This window comes from Anser anser (assembly GCF_964211835.1).
Source record: "Anser anser genome assembly, chromosome: 12".
Lineage (NCBI taxonomy): Eukaryota > Metazoa > Chordata > Aves > Anseriformes > Anatidae > Anser > Anser anser.
The window spans coordinates 19,854,793-19,874,415 of NC_139733.1; the positions used below are offsets into that span (position 1 = coordinate 19,854,793).

Sequence of the window (19,623 nt, forward strand, 5' to 3'; positions counted from 1 at the left end):
CCCCAGCAGCACCCAGCCCGCAGGGCCTCTGGCAGGTTTCAGATGAAAGCCCATGAGCAGCACCCACGTTGCCCACGGCCACACACCGCCTCCAGGCCAAGGAGCATCAGATGTGGCCACCCGCTAGCGGAAAGGATGCTGAGCAAGGGGCGAGCTGCAAAGGGAGCAGACCCTCCCAGCACACCCTGAGAGGAAACGGGCTATTATCATCTGTCCTGACACCCTGCAAGGATTCTCTGTTGGGTTTATTTTGTGAAGTACCGTCACGCAGGTTGTGTTTGTCATAGGCAGAAAGATGAGAAGAAACGCCCGACATAACAGGGATGCTCAAACCAAACCTTTCTGATTTTTCTGCACAGATCACAGCAAAACACAGCTTACACCAGCTGGGAGGTTGTCCCAGCATCCATCCCGGCGCGCCGCGGGCAGTGACCCACCTGGGTGCTCTCGTCTGTTCTCGAGTTCAAAGGAAGTTTTGTGTCCTCCACCGACGAGCACATCAAGAAGTCATTTCTGTGCAGGCTTCCAATGTTATCAGTAGCCTGTTCACCATAAAAAAAAAAAAAAAAAAAAAGGAAAAAAAACCATCAGCGAACTATGATCTGTTTGTTCTCTGCTCCCCCTAAAATATTAACAAGACATTGACATAGTGGAGTGCTTGCTGCACAAAACCTGCTGCGACTGGGGATAACCGGGACATTACAAATGGCTATGAATCAGCTCAGCTGCACAGACTTCAGGTCCTTTTGCTGGGCAGGAGTGAAATATGCTCCCTTACAACCCAGTGACCAGTTCGGTATTTCTACCAGTTACCTCAGGAACATTTATTAGATTAGGAGAAGGGTTTTATTTATGGACTCTGAAACTTTGCTGTTTCCCAGCAAAGAAGGCAGTGCCTGTTTAATGTTCCTTTTGTTCTTCTGGACATTTGCATTTATTTATTTTGATTCATTGCTGCGCTGGTAACAGGCTCCAAGTACCTGCAGTTTTACATACACTCACAGCACACACATCTTAGACACTTAAAATATCTTCCCTCTAATGGTCTCCCAAGAGCCAGGATATCTTCATTCCCGTGTGAAACCCAGGCATTCTAGGATCAGGACTGCTTACACGCAACAGCTAACACTAAGCTTTCAAAACCGCTCACGCAACCCTGTACAAGCATGCTTCATACTTTGGCACGTTCATGGGAAAGTCAAAGCTTGTTACAATTGATTTATTTACCATAAGGCTTCATAGATAGGGCCAGTTTCTCCAGTGCCTTACCCTAGGGCATTATTTCCCCCCTTGGAATAAGCCAAGCCTGTTCAGAACTGGCCTTGCTGGAGGAAAAAATCATGTTTCTCCTCCCCTTGGCAGGACTAAAACGCTGCCCACGTGTGTCCAAGTTATTTAAGTTTAAGACAGAAAGCAGAAAAGCTTCGCCTATACCCAAGCCCTCAAACCTGCACGCGAGTTTTAGATTAGGCAGTCCGTTTAACACTGATGCAAAGCAAAGGGCAAGCTCCAGGCTGGGGATCTGAGCCACGCTGCAGGATCGGGGCGAGCTGAGAGCCCTCAGCGCGTGCCAGAAACACAGCCAACCTGCAGCGAGGTTCCAGTGGAAACCAGGCGTGAAGAGCAGGTCCACCCCCAGCTGCTGGATTCCAGCTTTTGTTGGACTCGGATGGACGTGTAACGCAACTCCGAGCAGAAGCTGCCAGCCCCACGAGGCTCTGTATCCTGCACCCTTAACACCTGTTAAAGGGAAACCCCGCTTGCCTGCGTCATCTACTCCGATTTTTGGGGACCCTCCTGAGGTGCCATCCCCGTGGGAAGGCACTGCACTTCTTGAAATGCGTATTTTAAATTTCATGTGGGTTTTTAATGTCTCTCAGCGCAGATCTGGAACCACATAATACACCAAGGCGACGCAGCTGTGACACAGTGTGGTTGGCAAATTTCGGTGGAATTCGGGTTCGTCCTCTGGGGAGCCTTGAGTTCGTCACCGTAACCAATGGATTTGGAGCCGCTCAGCAAAACAGTTGGGAAATCGATATATTGGGCTGGCTTTGGGGGTTTTCTCCCCAGCACGACTTGCTGGAGTTGAGTGGCTGCCAGGACAGCAGCCGCAAGGAACAGGCCCCATGCAGTAGGGACATTAAAGGACGGGAGCGACACCAGCAGAGGCACGTTAAACCTCAGGACTCGGTAGCTTCACAGGCAAAAAGCATTTCCCACTTCTCAGGCTTCCTGCGAAGCTCTTCCTATCTCAGCTGCCACACTGGGCACCCAGCAGGGCACCTGCTGCAAACAAAGTCCTCCTTCGCTGTGATGATACCAGCCTTGCTTTTGCGGACTCCAAATCCTACTTTTGAAGCCAGCAAGGGAAGAAGGCATGAAGATACGATCCCAGCTGCTGCTCTACCGTCATCCCGCTCTTCCCAGCTTATCACATTTTGCATATGTAAAGACCTACAGGCAGAACACGTCTGAAAGCAGACGGACACCAGAGCAGGCTGCAGCCCCTCAAAACCAGCAGCCGAGGCCGGCAGCGTTAGCTCAGCCAGCAGCAAGCTTTTATCCATGCAAAACGAAAAGCAGGGGGAGCTTGGGACCACTTTGAACTTGCTCAGCACCAGGGGTGGAGGGGCTTTAGCTCTGCCGTGACCAATGAGGGCTTCAGGCTGGGCGTGCAGCCCCCAGAAAGTGCAGCCCTTCCTTAAACATCGCCCGAGCTGGTACCTCAGCACCATCTGTCTGGCAAAGGCACACACTAAAGAGTCACCAAACTGGCATACCCTTCACTTGGAAAACGGAAAAAATCCCCTAACACAAACACAAAGCATCTGCTTTTATACCTATTTAAAAGAGGAGTAGCTTGTGCAACGTAAATAACGTGGCTTTAGACAGAGACCTGCGTGGGAAAGGATGAGACCGAGGTTGTCTGAGATGCAGGTGGGGAAGGAGAGTGCCTGGAAACGAGCTGTTCTCCATGCTCAACATTTCTCCAATCATTTTCATATTAGCATATCTCTAAGTGCATATAATTTTCACATCAAAGAGTAATTTTTTAGGTATTTAAAAAAACAACAAAAAACTAGGATTGAAGTAGAGAATAATTTCTTTGCTGAAATCTTTCAAGCAGCTCCTCTCCATGGCATGACAGAAAAATTACAGAGGAGACAGGCGTTAAAAAAAACCTCTTCCCTAGAATTCAGATTATTCTTGAAGCACAAGGTAAAAAAGACTCAGCCAAACTGCAAGAGAAAATAAGAAAGCCCTGTGTGCAGTCTGTGGTTCAGGTTCAGGCTGCCATGAGAGCATCGGTGGTGGTGGTGGCACAGGGCTGCTCCTTGCAAGCCGTGGCTCAGGGACACGGCGTAGGGGGAGCACCAACATCCCTGCAGCTTAATTCGGGAGCACCCTGCACCCTCTGCCCCTTGCTTGGGGGCTAAAACAATCAGCAATGAGGGTGGGGAGGAGGAACAGGGGATGAGCCTGAGCCCTTCTGGTCTCCCTCCCACCAGCCCTTCCAACACCAGCAAGAGGAATTAGCCCCCACACAATACCCAGTGCTTCTCTCCGGCCCCGACCGGGTCCCTGCAGGGCCTGCTCGCTCCCCCCACACTCCCAAAATGTCTGGCGAGGCTGGCCCTCGGTGCTCTGGTCCGGCTGTCTCAGAAACCAGGCTCAGGCAGGAGCTCCCCTTTAACGAGGTTTTATTAAAAGACTCTGTTACAAATAGCCACTTAAGCAAGTGAACCTTTGGAGCCTTTAGTCCATGATGTCAGTGCTGTGGCTGGATGTTTCCCGGGAGCATTAAACCTGATGCTAATATAGGTCTGCGCCGTATGACAGCTATAAAACTCCTTAAGCGCACCAGGCAGGAGGCCAGCGTGCCTTTTTGTTGCCTATCGGGGCTTGGCGAAAGGTCTCACGCACCAAGGCAGCGGCAAGCAGGGCCCTAGGCAGGGATCCAGCTCTTGCTCAGCTCCGTTGCGAGGCTGGAGAATCCCCCAGGCTCCGCATCCCTCTCCGGGTGATATCTCGGGGTGATTTCCCATCTCTGAGCCCCGCACGAGCATCGCCACCTCCGCGTTGCAACGCACCGCCTTCTCCCAACGTCCTGACCACGGTCAGAGGAACACCCACCACCTCTAGGCCAAGCAGGCTCACGGGCGCACCCCAAACCACCCATTTCTCCAAGCCTGGCTGCTCGCTGTGCCCTCCCCAGCTCTCTGCTCACTCCCCCAGGGCCACGCACCACCTCGCTGCCCTGCGAGTCACGCCGCAGGTACACGAGGGACGCGAGCCACGTTTGCCACCGGTCACCGATGGCAAAACTCACAGCAGGACGGGCTCGACCCACCCGCCCGCTGGGAAACGAGGTGCAGAGGGCACGACCGCGTGCATTAATCACGTTATTAATCACGTTATAGCCGGCAGCTTTCCACCAATAGGTGGCACCAGCAATTTTTGGATGGGCTGCAACATGGTGCTCGTGGTCCCCTTCCACAAGGCGCCCAGCCCGGCGGCGACACACGGAAGGATGGACGGGCCATCCGTGGCAATGGCAGCACCCAACCCCTCTTTCTGTTTGAGGCAGGGAGAGGTTCAGAGCCCCACAAGCCTATCTTTCTTCCCCCCACACGCTTATTTTAAGGAGTACTTCTTACAAGAGCGAGTCTTTCAGGGAACAGAAGTCTGGATGCAAACAGATGAGAAAATTTTGCTTAAAATGGAGGCACAGCCTGAGCCTCAGTGGAAGGGAACCAGCAATGGTACTGTTAGCAAAAGCCAAAGCTTCTTGTAACTGAGTGCTGTGGCCACGCATGGAAAAATGTCTAAGTTATGGTCTAATGTAGCTTAAATACACCTGGTGCAAATGTATTACCTTGATTAGAGAGTCCAACAGAAGGAAACATCAAGACACACGTGCCCAGGACACACGTGCTCCACCCTTGTACACAAAATAAAGGAGAAGCCACCCAGCCTGGCCAAACCAAGCTGGCAGCTCCGCGAGCCTGATGCTGCACTGGGGAAAAACAGCCCAAAAATCAGCCTCTGACCAGCAACCCCCCGCAGACTACAGGTGCGTGGTATCTAATGACTTCAGCTTACAACGCCACGCAGCTGAATCCAGCCTGTATAAATTATTAAAGAGTCTGCAGAACATTACACAGTTCATGTAGTTAATGATTATAGTTCAGCGTCTAGGTCAGATATAATTAGATGTTACATTAAAATAGCTTCACAGAGCCATTTATTCTGATTTAATTACTTAAAATGATAGTATAATGAGCAGTGCTTTCAAAGAAAAAAAAAAGAAATCTTTTAATGAGCTCATTTTAAGTTAATATAAGGCAAATTAATCATTTACCAAAATGCAGTAAAAAAGACAAGTTCATATTTTTAAAAATGTTGTTCCTATGTCAAAGAGGTTATTTTGATGGCGTGCTGGGAAAAAAACATACAAACGGGTGGTGCTTGAGACAAAGCTGCACGTTGTACATCTGGAACATCTTTACAACATGTTTTCTTCCTTCCCCAGATATCCCTGCTATGTCAAAGTCCTTTGAAATACAACCTGAGCTGCAGATTTATGACCATCAAACTGCATCTTTATTCCAATGTGAAAGAGAGCAAGAGCCATGCAGAGCAGCTATCTGGAGGAGGTGAGCTTGTGATGAAGGGTTAATCACGAGGTGGTTCATTAATCATTCAATTGCTGGCTTGGAAAATTAGCTTTCACTTGTTTGTTTGCTCAAGAAGTGATAAGCCCGTTCCCTTGCTAGCTTGTCTATTTTCTTCCCTTTGCATTGTTTTTAGCGATTTAAATCCTTTCCCATTTTTGTAATCAGTCATTTCAGTTTTTTAGCAGGACGAGGGAGCAGCGACGAGGAGCGTGAAAGCAGCAGCTCTCTGCATGAGGGCAGCGGGCTCTGGCTCAGCACCATGGCAGAGGGCAGCCCCGTCCCACAGCCCCCACACCGTGTCCGAGCCAGGAGTGCCCCGCTCCTGCTGCGAGCACAGCTCCCTGCGCTTGCACGTTTGAATAAACAACTATATTGGGTTAAAAAGTGACCAGAAACGTGCTGGTGGGGTCACACTCCAGCCGCCACCACTTGCCCTCCTCCGTCCCCACCTGAAACCGCGGCCCCGCTGATGGCAGCTCAGGTCCTCCCGGCCCTCTCACGGCGAGCCCTGACCTCTCGTCCGCCCAGCTGAGCCTAATGAGACCCAGCTACTACACGAAACGGCAAATTAGTTCTTTTCCCACTGCCCAGACCAGTTGGTTCTCAGTTGCAGAGAGGCAGGGAGCAGTCCCCGGTCCTCGCAGGGCTGGGCTCAGCACCCCGCAGCATCGCTGAGCTCCGTGGATGGACCCGCAGCTGCCGTGCTGCCTGCAACGTGTGAGCCAACCCTTCCCTCCTCAGGTCGAGTTAGAACAGGACCAGATTTTTCCCAGTAAAGCAATCAGCCCAGACGGCCTTCACAAAGCCCCCAGACGTTTTGCACTCGTTCTTTTTGCAAAGAAACTAAGCTAGAAATTGAAGAAATCCGAATTTCTTCCCCAATAGAAATTAGAGAGCTCTTTGGGGGGGCCAGAGGGGATCCTACTCCCCACCCAGACTTTTTTCTCTGTATCAGCAACGACACAAGCCCCCCTCGATAAGATGTTTGCAAACATTGCTGTCGGGTTGCCTGCAGAATGAGTGGTCTGAGCTCAGACATTTTCTGGATACCTTGGCAAAAAAAACACTAGCAGAGGCTGACTGCAAAGCAGCAACCGCGCTGCTCCCGCTAGGAACATAAATAATTTGGGACTACACATTTCTTTCTTAATGCACAACCTCTGTTCCCAATTAGGGAAGGCCAATGGCTGTCAAAGGCTTTTCCTCCCCAACAGCAGCGACAGGGGCAGCACTTCGGTGCTGTGACAGCACCACGGGGCTCATCCCGTGCGCAGGTGCTCACGGCACTCCGACGTGCCGACCCACCCATTTCCCATCCCGTCCCTCTCAGTTATTGCAGTTTAGGTACAGCAGAACTGGGATACCTCTCTCCCGTTGCTTTTTTTTTGGTTTACTTTTGGTTTTTGACCCCCTACCCAGCCAGCCGCACGCCCTTGATGCTGCCCTGGCACCGTGTCCACAGCACTTCAGCGGCATCAGCCAGCGCAGGAAAGGTGCCGCAGGGCTGCGCACCGAGCCTAACCACGTCTCCAAACAGCACCACTTCCCCTTCTGGGGGGCTAAAACCTGGATTTCTGAGAAAAACACAACATTTCGGAGCAGCAAGAATCATGTAATGCAGCCATTAATAAGGATTTCCAGACAAATCTGACTGGAGAGATAATGGGCTTAAACAAGTAGGAAAAAAAAACAGTTTCTGCACCAGGATATTTTTCTTGTTGTATTCACTGTAATTATTTTCTAAACGTAGATCATTTTATATGATGCAGGCAGCAGTGTTCCAGAGCTAATCAGGCCATATGTTTTCACATTTTGAAAGGAAAACTAATTAAAAAGAAATGAAAAAGGTTGGTAAGGAGGGCTGTAGGTTTGGGTCAGAGAGGAGCGGTGAAGGAATCCTTCAGGAATGTATACATTCACTCTGCTCTGCGTTTTGTTTTCAGAATTGTTTCTGGCAGAAACCTAAAGAAAAATATGAACCAGATGTACAAGGAAATAGTTTCTTCATCAGAGAGAAGAATAGCTCTCTGTCTGCCAGGAGATTTTAGCCTTTACATTTTAGGAAGGTGATGTTAAAAATACCCTTCAAAGGTGGCTTCTCCTTCGGCAGAGCCCAGGACGTCCCAGCCGCGGGAGGATGAGCGGCTGCTGGGAGGGACAGAGGGACACAGGGGACACAGACAGCCGAGTGATTTCTCTTCCATCACCTCCTCTCCTCCATCTGCCACCGACCTGAGGACACCGCTCCTCTCCCACCCGCTCCAGGGACACCGGTGTGGCAGCTGCTCCACACCCCGATGGGTAACCGGGGGCCCTGTGTGCCCACAGCGCACAGGGTGACAGCACAAAGCACCTCTCTGCCGTCAGAGATCATCCCCACAGCCGTGCCACAAGAGGAAAGTACCCCAAAACAAGCCGGTGTGCTCCCCACAGCGAGGAGCCCAGTCCCCGAGGAGGGGAGGCACTGAAGACAAAGGGGTGGGGAGAGGAAAAATATACATATATATTATATACATAAATATTCCCTCTGCTCCGAAATGCTGCCTTCTGATGGCAGTAGCAGCAGACAAGGGGGCAGGTGCTGCGGTGCCGCTGTACCTCATCTCAGGTCAGGGGCACCCCACAGGCACCCACCCGCGGGACCCCAAGCCTCTGCGGAGCTCGACAGCTGGGTATGGGGAGCTTAAGCGGGAGTTAATTAGGACTGGAAGAGAGCAAGGGAGAGCAAACAGGGAACTTTAATCTCGTTAAATACACCTCGAGGATCCGAGTTGCTGTACCTGGTTGTCAGTAGCTTGGCCGAGAGGAGCCCCTCTCACCCTTAGCCTCTCTCCAGCCTTCCCCCGACAGGGGCGAGCCTCACGGAGTGGTTTCCTCGTCTATTTGGGAAGGTCAGAAACCTTCCTGAGCCCTCCCAGCCCGCCCAAGCTCTCCCCTTGCCGGTCACACTTGGATCCCGTGCAGTAAGCAGGGTCTGTCTGCCCCCGACCAGCAATGCCCATCAGCCTCCTCACTCGCTGAGGACTTTTTGCCCCTTCCTTCCCCCAAAAGCCCCCTCAATTTGGCTGCCCGAGGTGCTTTCCCTTAGTAGCAGTACACACAGGCTCCACGATCAATTTGAAAGGGGAAAAAAAAAATTTAAAAAGATGAGTCACGCGTGCGGGTGATGTTTTTATCTCTTGAAACTGGGGATTTTGGGGGGAATGCATCAGCTCAGATTAGCAGCATCTCTGGTGAGGATTTCCCGTAGCCGGCGTGAAGCGAAGGCTCAGAGCAGAGCTGCTGAGATGCCCAAAGACCCGTCACTGCTCAAACGCTCACCCTCACCCCGGCTCCGGTCACAGCTCTCCCACCACAGCACCTCTGCTTCTGCGGCTGGTTGCTGTCTGGAGGAGATGGGTCTCTAATTCTCAACAGTTTTTATTAAAAAAAATTTTTTTTTTAAGTTTCCTAGGCTTTCAAAATTTAAGGTAAGAAAACGCAAGACCTCCCTACAGTAGTATCACAAAGTCTTTGTTTTCTGGCCAGCCCTACTTAAAAACAAACAAATGCTGCAAGCTCTGAAGTTGGCTCGGCATATTTGCTTTGTCCTCATAAGTCCTGGCACTAGCTAACACTGGAGGCACGAAGTTCAGCTATTTGCACTGAAGAAAAAGACAGCTTCATCTGTATGAAAGCCAGCAGCGTCAGCTTCCCAGGTCTATCACAACTCCCCATAAATTTAAAAAGCTTTGCTATATTTCATGAAGCATCTCAAGCAGCGCAGATTTCACTTGGGACACCAAGAACAAAAGTTAAGCAGCGCATGTTTCGTGGTGATTGGCAAATTATCAGGTCATTGCTCCAACTTCCACAAACAGCAGCAGCCAACAGCAATAAAAATACAGGTTTTGGTCCCAGGAGCTTAAAAACTATTTTCCAGAGTTCGACTTCATGACAAGATGCTCGCTACGACACCACAGAAGCACCGAGCTGCTTAATTGGAATAACACAGATGCAGTTCGGTTTTTAAGTCAATCAGAACAATAAATATAGAACCGACAGATTTTTTGCAAAAATGGCTTAAACTTTTAGCTTTTTTTTTTCCCTCATTCTTTAAATGCATTTTTCTCTATTGCCGGTAAGTAACCCTGAAGACTCCCATTTCTTCTGAGGCAGAGTGGCATTACTGCCGGGAAGTGACCACAGGCAGCTGCTCTTTGAGTTACCTGGGATTTGTCTTATTCAACTCTTCGAGCAGGAGGAAAAAACTCAAGGCATACAAATTTCATTCACATCCCCATCTGATAGCTGAACCAGCGTCCTTACAGGATGGCTATCTCAAACCTCAACATCTCCCTGACAATGATATCAAGAAAAAAAAACTCCAGGGGTTTTGTTAATAGAGAGGAACTTCAAACACTCTTGATTCCTGGGTTTAAGCAGCCAGTAATCCTATAGGGCTGATTTTTCTGTAGCTGGTGAGAGCAGATACCAAAGAGTTGGTTCCCAAAACACTCACAAATGATACTGATGCCTTTTTTTTTTTTTTTTTAATGCTTGCTCGAAAAACGAGAACAACCAGTGGAAGAGCAGCCCTTCCCAGCACCCTGCATGCCACCACTGCCACAAGCCACTTCCCATTGGGGTGCTGCCATCGCCCCCACTGGACCTGGCACAGCCAAGGGGAGAAGGGACAGTGATCAGGCACTGCAGCAAGGCTCACACACAGCTGGCAGAAAGTCATCGCTCAGGCAGAGAGGAAAATAACATCTTATTTACTGCCTCTCCTGAGACCTCGCTGAGGGCTGCGCTCCCGGCTGCCAAACGCAGCCCCGAGCGTCATCACACACTCTCCTCACCTCGGTACCAGCACGGCCATTCCCAAGGGCAGCAGGAGGATGGAGCCCTCCTGCCTCAGGCCGTGGCAGCCCAAGGACGCTTGCTGCAGGCACCAGCCGCAGGGCTGGCTCAGCATCGGGCTGCGATGGCCGGGGCGACGTCGCCTCGCCCCTGGCAAGCGCCCTTAGGGATGGGAGAGGAGCCCCCACGAGCTGCTGCCCCACAGCGCTGCCAAGAGAGCCAGTGCTTTTAAAAGGGACCCTGCCTCCCCGCTTCACGTTCCTGCTGGAAACATCTGGTCCGCTTGGCACCTATGCTCCAGTAAATATAGCACACCATCTTGCTCGCGGGCACGGTGCCACCGCGACAGATGGATATGAGCACAGGCAGCCAAGAGACCTTGTATCAGCATCAAGTGTGTTTGCTAAGGGCAGGATTCGCAGCCAGAAATGTCAGAATGGCTGAGTCTCCATGCCTATAGATACCAGGGAAGCGAGACTGTGCTGAACCAGCTCTGGGCAGGATTAACTTTGAGACAAGGTGGGGGGGGGGAAAGCTACTTTCTGTGGCTCTGGAGCATAAGTTTCTGGTCTCGTGGGGATGGATTAGCTTCTGGATCAGGGATGTTATTGTGGCTTCATCCCTCTTCCAGGAGGGAGAACCTACATACATGTGGTACCTGGCCCTGAGCATCCTCCTCATGCCCAGCATCGCTGACAAGTGACTGACCCGGCCTTTATATTCGGGGGTGATCAGAGAACCAAACGCGCTCTGCACAAAATCTCTGCTCTCTAATCCCACAGGCGCTTCCTGCGGGAAAGCTCGGCCAGTCACTTGCAGCGGGGCAGAATGACGTGGTACCAAAAATTCGGGGAGCTTGCTCGAAGCTAGGAGCAGGACAGAGAGTTTGCCATCCCACCCGCGTTATATCTTGCTCTGCTCTTTCTTCAGCTGGTACTTCATGAAAAAAATAAAAGCAACACACACCCTGAATGAGAAAGGAAGGAGAGCTGGCAAGAACCAGCATGTCTGCACTTGCTTTAAATTTTTGTATTTATTAAAATACTCTGGAAGTCTCCTGCATTCCAGCAGCCTCTGGAACAGCACTGAAATAAGTTACATATTAGGAAATGCTCCACTTCCAGCAGCCACGGACAAATGCAGCTCCTGAAAGGACCGGCCAGGATGGGCACAGGACAAGGGGCTGTACCTCGCCTCGTCTGAAGCACCCACATTCTCCAAGGAGCTTTGCAGTTTGAGCCCTTTTTGCCAAAGCAGGAGTCAGCCACAAGTTGCCTTGAGCCCAGGCACAAGAGTGCTTCAAGATATCTTTTATTGTTTTGAAAAAAAAGATTAACTTTGTCAATGTGTGAAACCAGCACATAGATCCCACTGGAGTCACTGGGAGCCTTTCCACATCAGGTCAAAGCCAAAAGCCCATTAAGGCTGATGGAAATCTTTCCTTTAGGTTTTATGGGATCTTTTGGTCCCAGCCGAGCTGTGTCACTAAACCTAAGCCAGGCTTGGTGCCTATCACTGCTATCTTTCAGCCTGCCTAAAAATCTGTAAACTCTTCAGTCTCCGCTGCCTCACCAACCTCTGCATTTAGAAGCAGGGGTTGGCAGAAAAGGGGCAGGGAGGGGAAGATGACAGTAACGTGGGATGCTGAATCTCCAGGCCCCGAGAAGCCCCTGGGGCGCTCAGCTTGTGCCCAGGCCACAGCACGCCTTGTAAGCGCACCAGGGGAAAGTCACAGAAGGGGCACGGCTGCCTCCACCCTTCCCAGAGAGCGCTGCTGTGCCCTGAGCTCCATGAGAAGCGTGAACTTGTGTCAGCTTCCCTCTTTGGGGGCTGAACTTTGCACTGGAGAAGGATGGAGAGCGGAAACCTGCCTGTGTGTTTTCTATAAAGAGCTAGATTGGGGCTTTTAGATGAAAATAGACATTAAAAAGAAAAAAAATAGAACTATTTAGGAAGAAATCCAAAGCAGACCTGAGGGATGCAATGAAGGCTCACGCAAGAAAAGAGGAGAAAAGAGCAGGAAGTTGCCCAGGCAGCGAGTAGAAAAGAAGGATAGGGGAAAGCGTCCTTGCAAGTACTGTAGAGGAAGCATTTTGCACAGGAGCAGGGCAAGAACGTCACTACCTGAGCAATAGGGTTGCTCAAGAGCCTCCGATTTGCCATAGGCGCCTTTTTAAAAGGCCTCTACTATGTGAAATGTGGATCCAGTGTTGACTTTAGGAGTCCATAGTAGTTCTGGAGACAAAACAGATGGCAAACAAAAGGGCCTGGCCACGGGTACAATAGGAAATGTACCTTTAGCCTTTCATATCGGGGGAAAAGTACAAGCCTGTGGGTCCAGATAACTGAATTTCCTAAACTCACACAGCTGGTTTCTATACACCCCACGGCTCTAGCCGACTACCAAAACACTCTGTGAATATCATGAAGTGTCACAAGATAGAGGAAGCATGTGTCCAATAGCCGTGCCCTGCTACAAGGCCTGGCTTCCTTTATCCCCCTGCAATTACTTGCACACAGCTCCATCTTACTCAGCAGCTTTGTAGTGCCCAGACTTTGGAGATTTACCTCTTCCATTCACTTCCTTTTTTTTAGTTCTGGATATTAAAGCCTCCGAGATAAAAAGAGGCCAGGGAGAAAGTAGAAAAGAGAAAGAAAAAAGTAGTCTTCTCCTGGGAGGTATGAAGAAGAGGAATAAAAGGACACTAGAAAAAAAGTTTCTCAGCATACCTTCTTTGCATCCTCCTTTATTTTCCCCAAGACGCACAGAAACCAGTAAGCAGTGAGCCAAAAATCCCTGGTCCCAGGACACACTTCCACAAAGCATCAGAAGTCATCGGTGGTGTTCCCAGCCCCAGCAAATTGGGAGCATCCAGCAAAGAGCAAGGATTTGTTATTGATTGCCAAAATAGACCCAAACATGGTACTGGTAAAAAAATAAATAAATAAATAAATGAGAGACCTAGAGATGGATATAATTCCCAAGGTTGGTAGAGGAGGAACCTAACTCAGCTTCCTTTTGGTGCTAATAATTAGAAGGACTTGTGAGGCCTGAAGGGGAGATTAGGTTGTTTACACTTTTGCTTTTATCAAATAAATTAAGGTCTATCTGAAGCCAGCACAAATTTCCCAGGAGGGCCACGTCTCCCGCTGAGCAGGTTATCTGTGCACCTTGGACTGATGCAGAAAACTGCCTTTAAAGGCTACAAATGGGAAGGAGCCTGAACTAGCTCAAGAAGAAAGATCAGCATCTATGTAACTGCACCCAGAGCTGTGCCTGGAGGAGACTGGAGCATCAGTCCTGTGTCTGCAATGGGACCTCACCAAGGACGAAATAACAACAGTGCTTCTGGTCTGCTAAATAGGTGCAAACCGCATTGCCTACCTTAGTTCTTCCCTCCTGCTTTTGGAGGCTTGTATGGCTTGGTCCTAAGTGACACGCTGTGAGATTTTAATAAGACTGCCCCAAAAGGGCGCTGCTGTAACCTTCTGCAGCTAGCTTCTCCAATTTACGTGCTTTACCTCTGAAATTTTGAAGCCTATTTTCTTTTCACTGTAGCTTTAGTGAAAGGAGCAAATGATTTGTAATGGCAATGGTTACTCTGGAAAGAGGCAAGTGAAGCTTTTAGGATTTCATGCCCTGGACCTCAGGTAACTGCTTCGCACTGCACCATAGCAGAGACTCACTCAGATTTTGACTCTACTGGCCCATTTATTCCACCCAAATTAACACACAGCCCTATTACAGCAAGGTGCTTCCCCGCCCACAGCACAGAGACCCGTGGATCACCACGGTGAGCAACCCTGACACCAGCCCCACTGCCATCCCGTCGGCTTTGGCCACCTTGTTATTACAGCACTCCCTGAAACGGGGCAGAAGGAGGAAGCACGCCTCTCCTTTCCCACCTCCCATCACCCCTGCACCTCTGCAGCCTCCACGCATGGCTTGCCTGTTTTCCCTTCACCCCCAGGGCCTTGAGAAATAAATGCCTTTGCACCAAACCCTAGGCAGACAGCAAAGCCCAGAGGTGAGAACAGCCTGGTGTGGCTGCTTTTTCCTTTCAGACTAAGCATCCCTTTGGAAAGCCTTGGCTTCATCATTAATTTCACCCATTGTCTGCTTCTAAAATGAGGCACTCGTGGGCAGGAGCAGCTGGGAGCAGGAGAGCCCCACTGCTGCCGGGCTCACCCAGCCGACGGAGCTAAGCTGCTGGATGGAGAAGTGGACAAAATATTATGTGCAAGGTTGGATTTATTTTACACATATACTTCAAGTAGCCCTGTCTGACCATTTTCTCAGTCCTGACAGGGGTGACCAGGACTGGAGCCCCCAGCCCTCCATCACATGCAGCAGCACGAGTCCCTCGCAGGGCACTGATGGCAAGCGCCCATGCTGCAGGGGCAGCGGCAGAGCCCTCACTCCCACCACCACAGATTGTTAAAAAGTAAAAGAAATAAAATATTATGGTTTCAGATTCCCTTACTGTCCAGTTCTCAATCCAGTTGTTTCATAAGCTGAGAACAGTGAGTGTTATTGGGGTCAACCTAAATGTATAGGTGAAAAAGCTCCTGTAACTTAGGAGAGGGGTCTGAGAATGGAGAGGCACGGAGGTGGGAAACGACTTATTGCTTCGCAATAAAGCTTTTAAAGAAAAGAGAAAGGGGGTGGGGGGAATGTGGAAAGAAAAGAGCAGCAGGAGGCCGTTGAACAAAGAAGATTCTGCCCAAATTGCCAGCGAGAGGCCCACAAGTCAGCGGGGGGCTCCCAACGGGGGAAAAACTTCCAGCAACTCTGAGGATGTTGTGAGAGCTCGAGAACGCCGTCGGCAAAGCGGGAGCAGCCTTCCCTGCTGCTGGGGCCCTCTCTCCATCTCCTCGGCACTGAGGATCGCTGTCCGTAAGGTGTTCTGCAGAGCCTGCCCTGCCCCAGGGGCTGGGCACGGCTGTCCCGGCCCCAGCAGCCCACACCTGGTGGGCTCGGCACCCCAAAATGTCCCCTTTGCCCACGAGGAGCTCTGGGGCTGCCCGCAGGCAGCACGCCTCTCTCCCTCTACCATATCTATTACCTCCCTGTACAAACGTGTTAAAAATAATTTCTCACTTTGTCAAGCGGTGCCTCGACGTACGGACAGGCCTGCTGGTCAAAACGGGCAGTAGAAGCTGACCTGTAAATTCCTGCGTCTCGGTGGCAGCGAGTCACCGGGCGCCCCTCAGCACCGAGGAGGCTCCGGGCCTCGCTAGGCCCAGCACCAGGAGGACGCCGAGGTCAGGTCCATTCTTTTCTTTCAAGGCACGATTTATGGGGAAGCTCTCCTCCAGGAGATGGATAAACAAAAGGGCTGGATCAGCTACTGTATAGTCAGGGGTGAAATCCTGGATCCTTCAAGGTCAGTGGCAAAACTCTCATTGACTCCTGTGGCCAGCCTTGCTCCGCGCTTAGCTGGCTGCACTTCTACATAAAACCTGTGTGTCCCAGGGACGGATGTCAGCTTCTCCTTCAGCAAATACACACCACAGTGACCCCTCCAGAGGAGGTGCTCGAACTGTCTGAGCTGGGAGTCCATGCACAAACACACACCCTTTTCCAAAGGGCTTTAAATCTTGTGGAGTTGCAGGAAAAGGCAGTACATTAAAAGAAAAGAGCATAAATTATTCCAGCCTTGGGGCAGCAGTGACTTGCCTTCCTGCCAGCGAGCTCTGGAGGTTTTATGTCTTAGTTTACTCTGGTGATTAATAAAACATCCTGCACTTAATGCAACTTGTCAACCTCTGCATCCAGGAGAGCGCACGTGTCCTGGAGAGCAGCGGCGACCTTCTCAATTATTCGTTTGCTCCAGTGCAGAGCGGGCATTCAGGGTTTGTGCAAGGCAGAGGCTAACAGCAGATCATTTGTGCATCTTACACAATCGCTATGAGATGCCACGAGCACTGAATGCCAATTTGAAGCCAAGCCAGACAAGGATTAACCAAGCTGCTTTGGGTACGGCCAGGCTGCACTACCCCTGCACCAAGGCTAAGCAGCAAGAGCCCTGTTTAACATGGATCTTGCTGCAGAAGTACCTGCTTGCGGTGCTCTCAGCCTTTTTATTGCCCATATGGTTTCCAGCTAAGCTTCTCCCATGCAAGCATTCATCAGCTCCACGCTTATCTGCATCCTGGCCAGTGCTGACTTTGCATTTTTAAGATGTCAACGGAAGAAACATCACACATGTACTTTAGCATCATCATGTGTCAGAATCTCAAGGTCCACAAATACACTCCCTCCTTCCCCTGCACTTTAAAAAAAAAATACCAAGTAAGCAGTTTTGCACTTAAATTTTCCTTCCCAAACACTTCTCTCCGAGCTAATCTTAATGCTCAGGAGAGATGCAAGTCAGACGGCACGAGAAGCAAAATTTTCTGCTTCCAGAAGATATAGCACGTTCCACCCCAGCAGGCACGCTCATTACATGTTCTGGTGATAACTACCCCAGAAGAGCCTCCTGCTGAGCAGAAAGCCCCCGCTCCCCTCCCCATCCCACCCAGCCCTTGCAGGGGATACAGTGCAGAGCAGCAGCCCCAGCACCCTGCTACGGAGCTCTGCTCACTGCAGGCTCACCCCCACCTCCCAGCCATAACTCACTTGACCATGTACCTCACCTCTCTGTTTAATGAGCCATGGCCAGAGGCTAGAGAGAAACACATCGTTTTTTAAAGACACGCCAGGCTCCCTGGAGCCAGAGGCTGCAGCGGGGCTGTAGGTCTGCCCCCCACCCTGCCGTAGGACACGGGCACCCCCACGCTGTGCCACGCTGCCAGCAAATCTCCCTCAAGTTGGCTTCCGCGGCTAAAGGGCCTGTGAAAATTAATTCACAGGCACTGATGTGTCTTCACGCTTATTGCAGGAAAGAAAAAAAAAAGAAATGGAGTGGGTAATATTCACAGGCTACAGTTTTTCAGGCAGGGCTTCATCAAGCACGCAGCCTGTAAAAAGGAAAGGGCCAGGTGGATGCTCTTGCTACCTCTGGAACGAAACTCACTCCATCCAGGTTTGTGTTCAAATTGCTTTTCCTAATATACCTCCAGAGATTTTTTTCCTCTGTTGTTACTGTGCAAGAGGATTTGTAAGGGAATGGAGATTTAATCTATTATTGATTATTGCATTATTAAAAAAGTAAAAATAAAATTAAGTCAGTCTCTTTGAAGGACGAGGTAATTTATTTTAAGAAACTCTTAAGTTTCATAGTGACTCTTAAAACAAAATATTGCTATTCCCTTTCCCCAGTACAAATCTTATTGCCAGAGATGAAGTTTTGCTCCTGTGCTGTTATACCTCGTTACTTTATCCTGTGAATGCCCACTACCGTCACCACTATCGGACTGTCACCAGTACCACCTACGTCACCGGTCAGTGCTCCAGCAGTGCTTTAGAGCGGTGAAACAGGACAGACAAGGAGCTGAGGTGCCAAACCCAGTCACCTCTGGTACACTTCTGCAGGGGGCTGGAAGCAGCCCCGAGCAAGGTCATATCTGCACACAGATCCGTGCAGCAGCAAACCCGCCTGCTGGAGGGTGATGGTACCTCAGCCCCGTGGGTGCCAGGGCTTCCTAAAGCAAGGTGCCAGAGCCCCAGCAGCTGTGATGCAAGCTGGGGACCCGCAGCACCGCCGGAGCCACGCTCCCCTGCCAGCCAGGCTCGCCTCGCTCACGTTTTATGGAACGCGTTTTTACAAGCATCCCGATATTAAAGTCAGGGGGTTTCGGTAAAACGTGTGTATTAGGGTTCACATCATAAAAAAATACACAGGATATGCAACACAGTCAGGCTAACGTGGTTGGAACCTTCCCTTTTGGTACGCTTTGTTATTTTAACTGCAAATCTAAATCTACTTAAAATCTAAGCGCTGCTTTAACAGAGTAACATCTCACACAATTAGGCCTCTCAGCGCCTTGGGATAAGGGTGCAATAGACATTAAAGCCTTGCAGCTAGGTTTTCCCTCATCACCTGGAGGGCCACAAACAAAAACACGCAGATTAGTTCACAGAAACCTCATTTAAGGTGAAAAATCCTGTTAGCTACATTCACCAGATCCTTAACAGATGTGCTGGAGCCTACAGCTGTACACTACGGCATCTTCTGTGGGAGAAGGCTCTGCTGAGGAGCCAGCCCCAGGGCAGGGGACAGGCAGGTTGCATGCAGAGAAAACAGCTCTCACCCAAAGGCCGGTGAGACAAGGAAAACCCTGCTCCGGGTGCCTTCTCTGCTCTTACAAGAGTATTTAGTTTTTGCAGACTTTGCAAACAGCTCTGATAGTTCTGTACACCTTTAAGTATTGACATTAAAGTGGTTTTCATTTTAAAATCATATACACTAAAGTCCAGCAATCCATAATGGATTAACACTTACAACAAGTAATCCAGTAACCTCTCAGCATCTTCCAAATAGATCTCAGGAAACACTCACCTGGGCACAGGCAGACCCTGGTGCAGAGACCCCTCTCCAGGAGAATCCTAAATTGTTTGCACAGCTCAGGGTGGGCACAAATGCAAGTTACTGGACTCCCTCCCTCTCAGGACATTCAAGAGCTCCCAGGGAGATGGGAGGAAGAAAACAAGCAGAGTGAACACTGCAATTGTTTGCAAGCAAGCATGCAAGTGTTAAAGTAAGCAAGCAATCAGGTGCTAGGTTTAAATGAACCACACCTTGAGATACTCAATCAGTTAACTGTTAACATTTGCTTCTAGCATTTTGTTAATTAGTCCATGAATGGCTTCTTTCATCACCTTTTTTTAAAGATCTTCTCAATTCCATCGTCTTAATTATTCACCTTCATAAAGAATCACCTCGGTGCAAAGGAAATAAAAGGTTTTTTAAGGATCAATAGATTTTCTCTTTTTTCTCCTTTTCTCCTGCAGCATGTAGGCTTTTTGTCTCTCATTGTTCCTTGTCCAAGAGTGAACTTACTGGAACAGTGCTAGGAGTTTTAGGAGGTAGGAATTTAGGAATAGATGCTCTCAGGCTAATTAAGACACTGGTGTATGAAAATGGGCACATGAAATAGGAAAGGATTTCTTCTCTCCATTTCATGTATGCATGTTTGGAAGTAAATTTCCTTAGTA

The 19,623-nt window shown here is 49.9% G+C and overlaps 1 protein-coding gene across 2 annotated transcripts in view; it reads right to left on the reverse strand.

Moving 5' to 3' along the window:
• PROK2 (prokineticin 2) overlaps positions 1–19,162 on the reverse strand; it is a 97,050-nt gene extending 77,888 nt beyond the window's left edge. For both annotated transcript variants that reach the window (XM_083795654.1, XM_083795653.1), the window contains exons 1-2: positions 18,968–19,162; positions 438–542 (exon numbers count right to left, since the gene is read on the reverse strand). The gene's annotated coding sequence lies outside the window, so the exon portion shown is untranslated. The remainder of the gene's footprint in view (positions 1–437; positions 543–18,967) is intronic.
• Between the last annotated feature and the right edge of the window lie 461 nt (positions 19,163–19,623).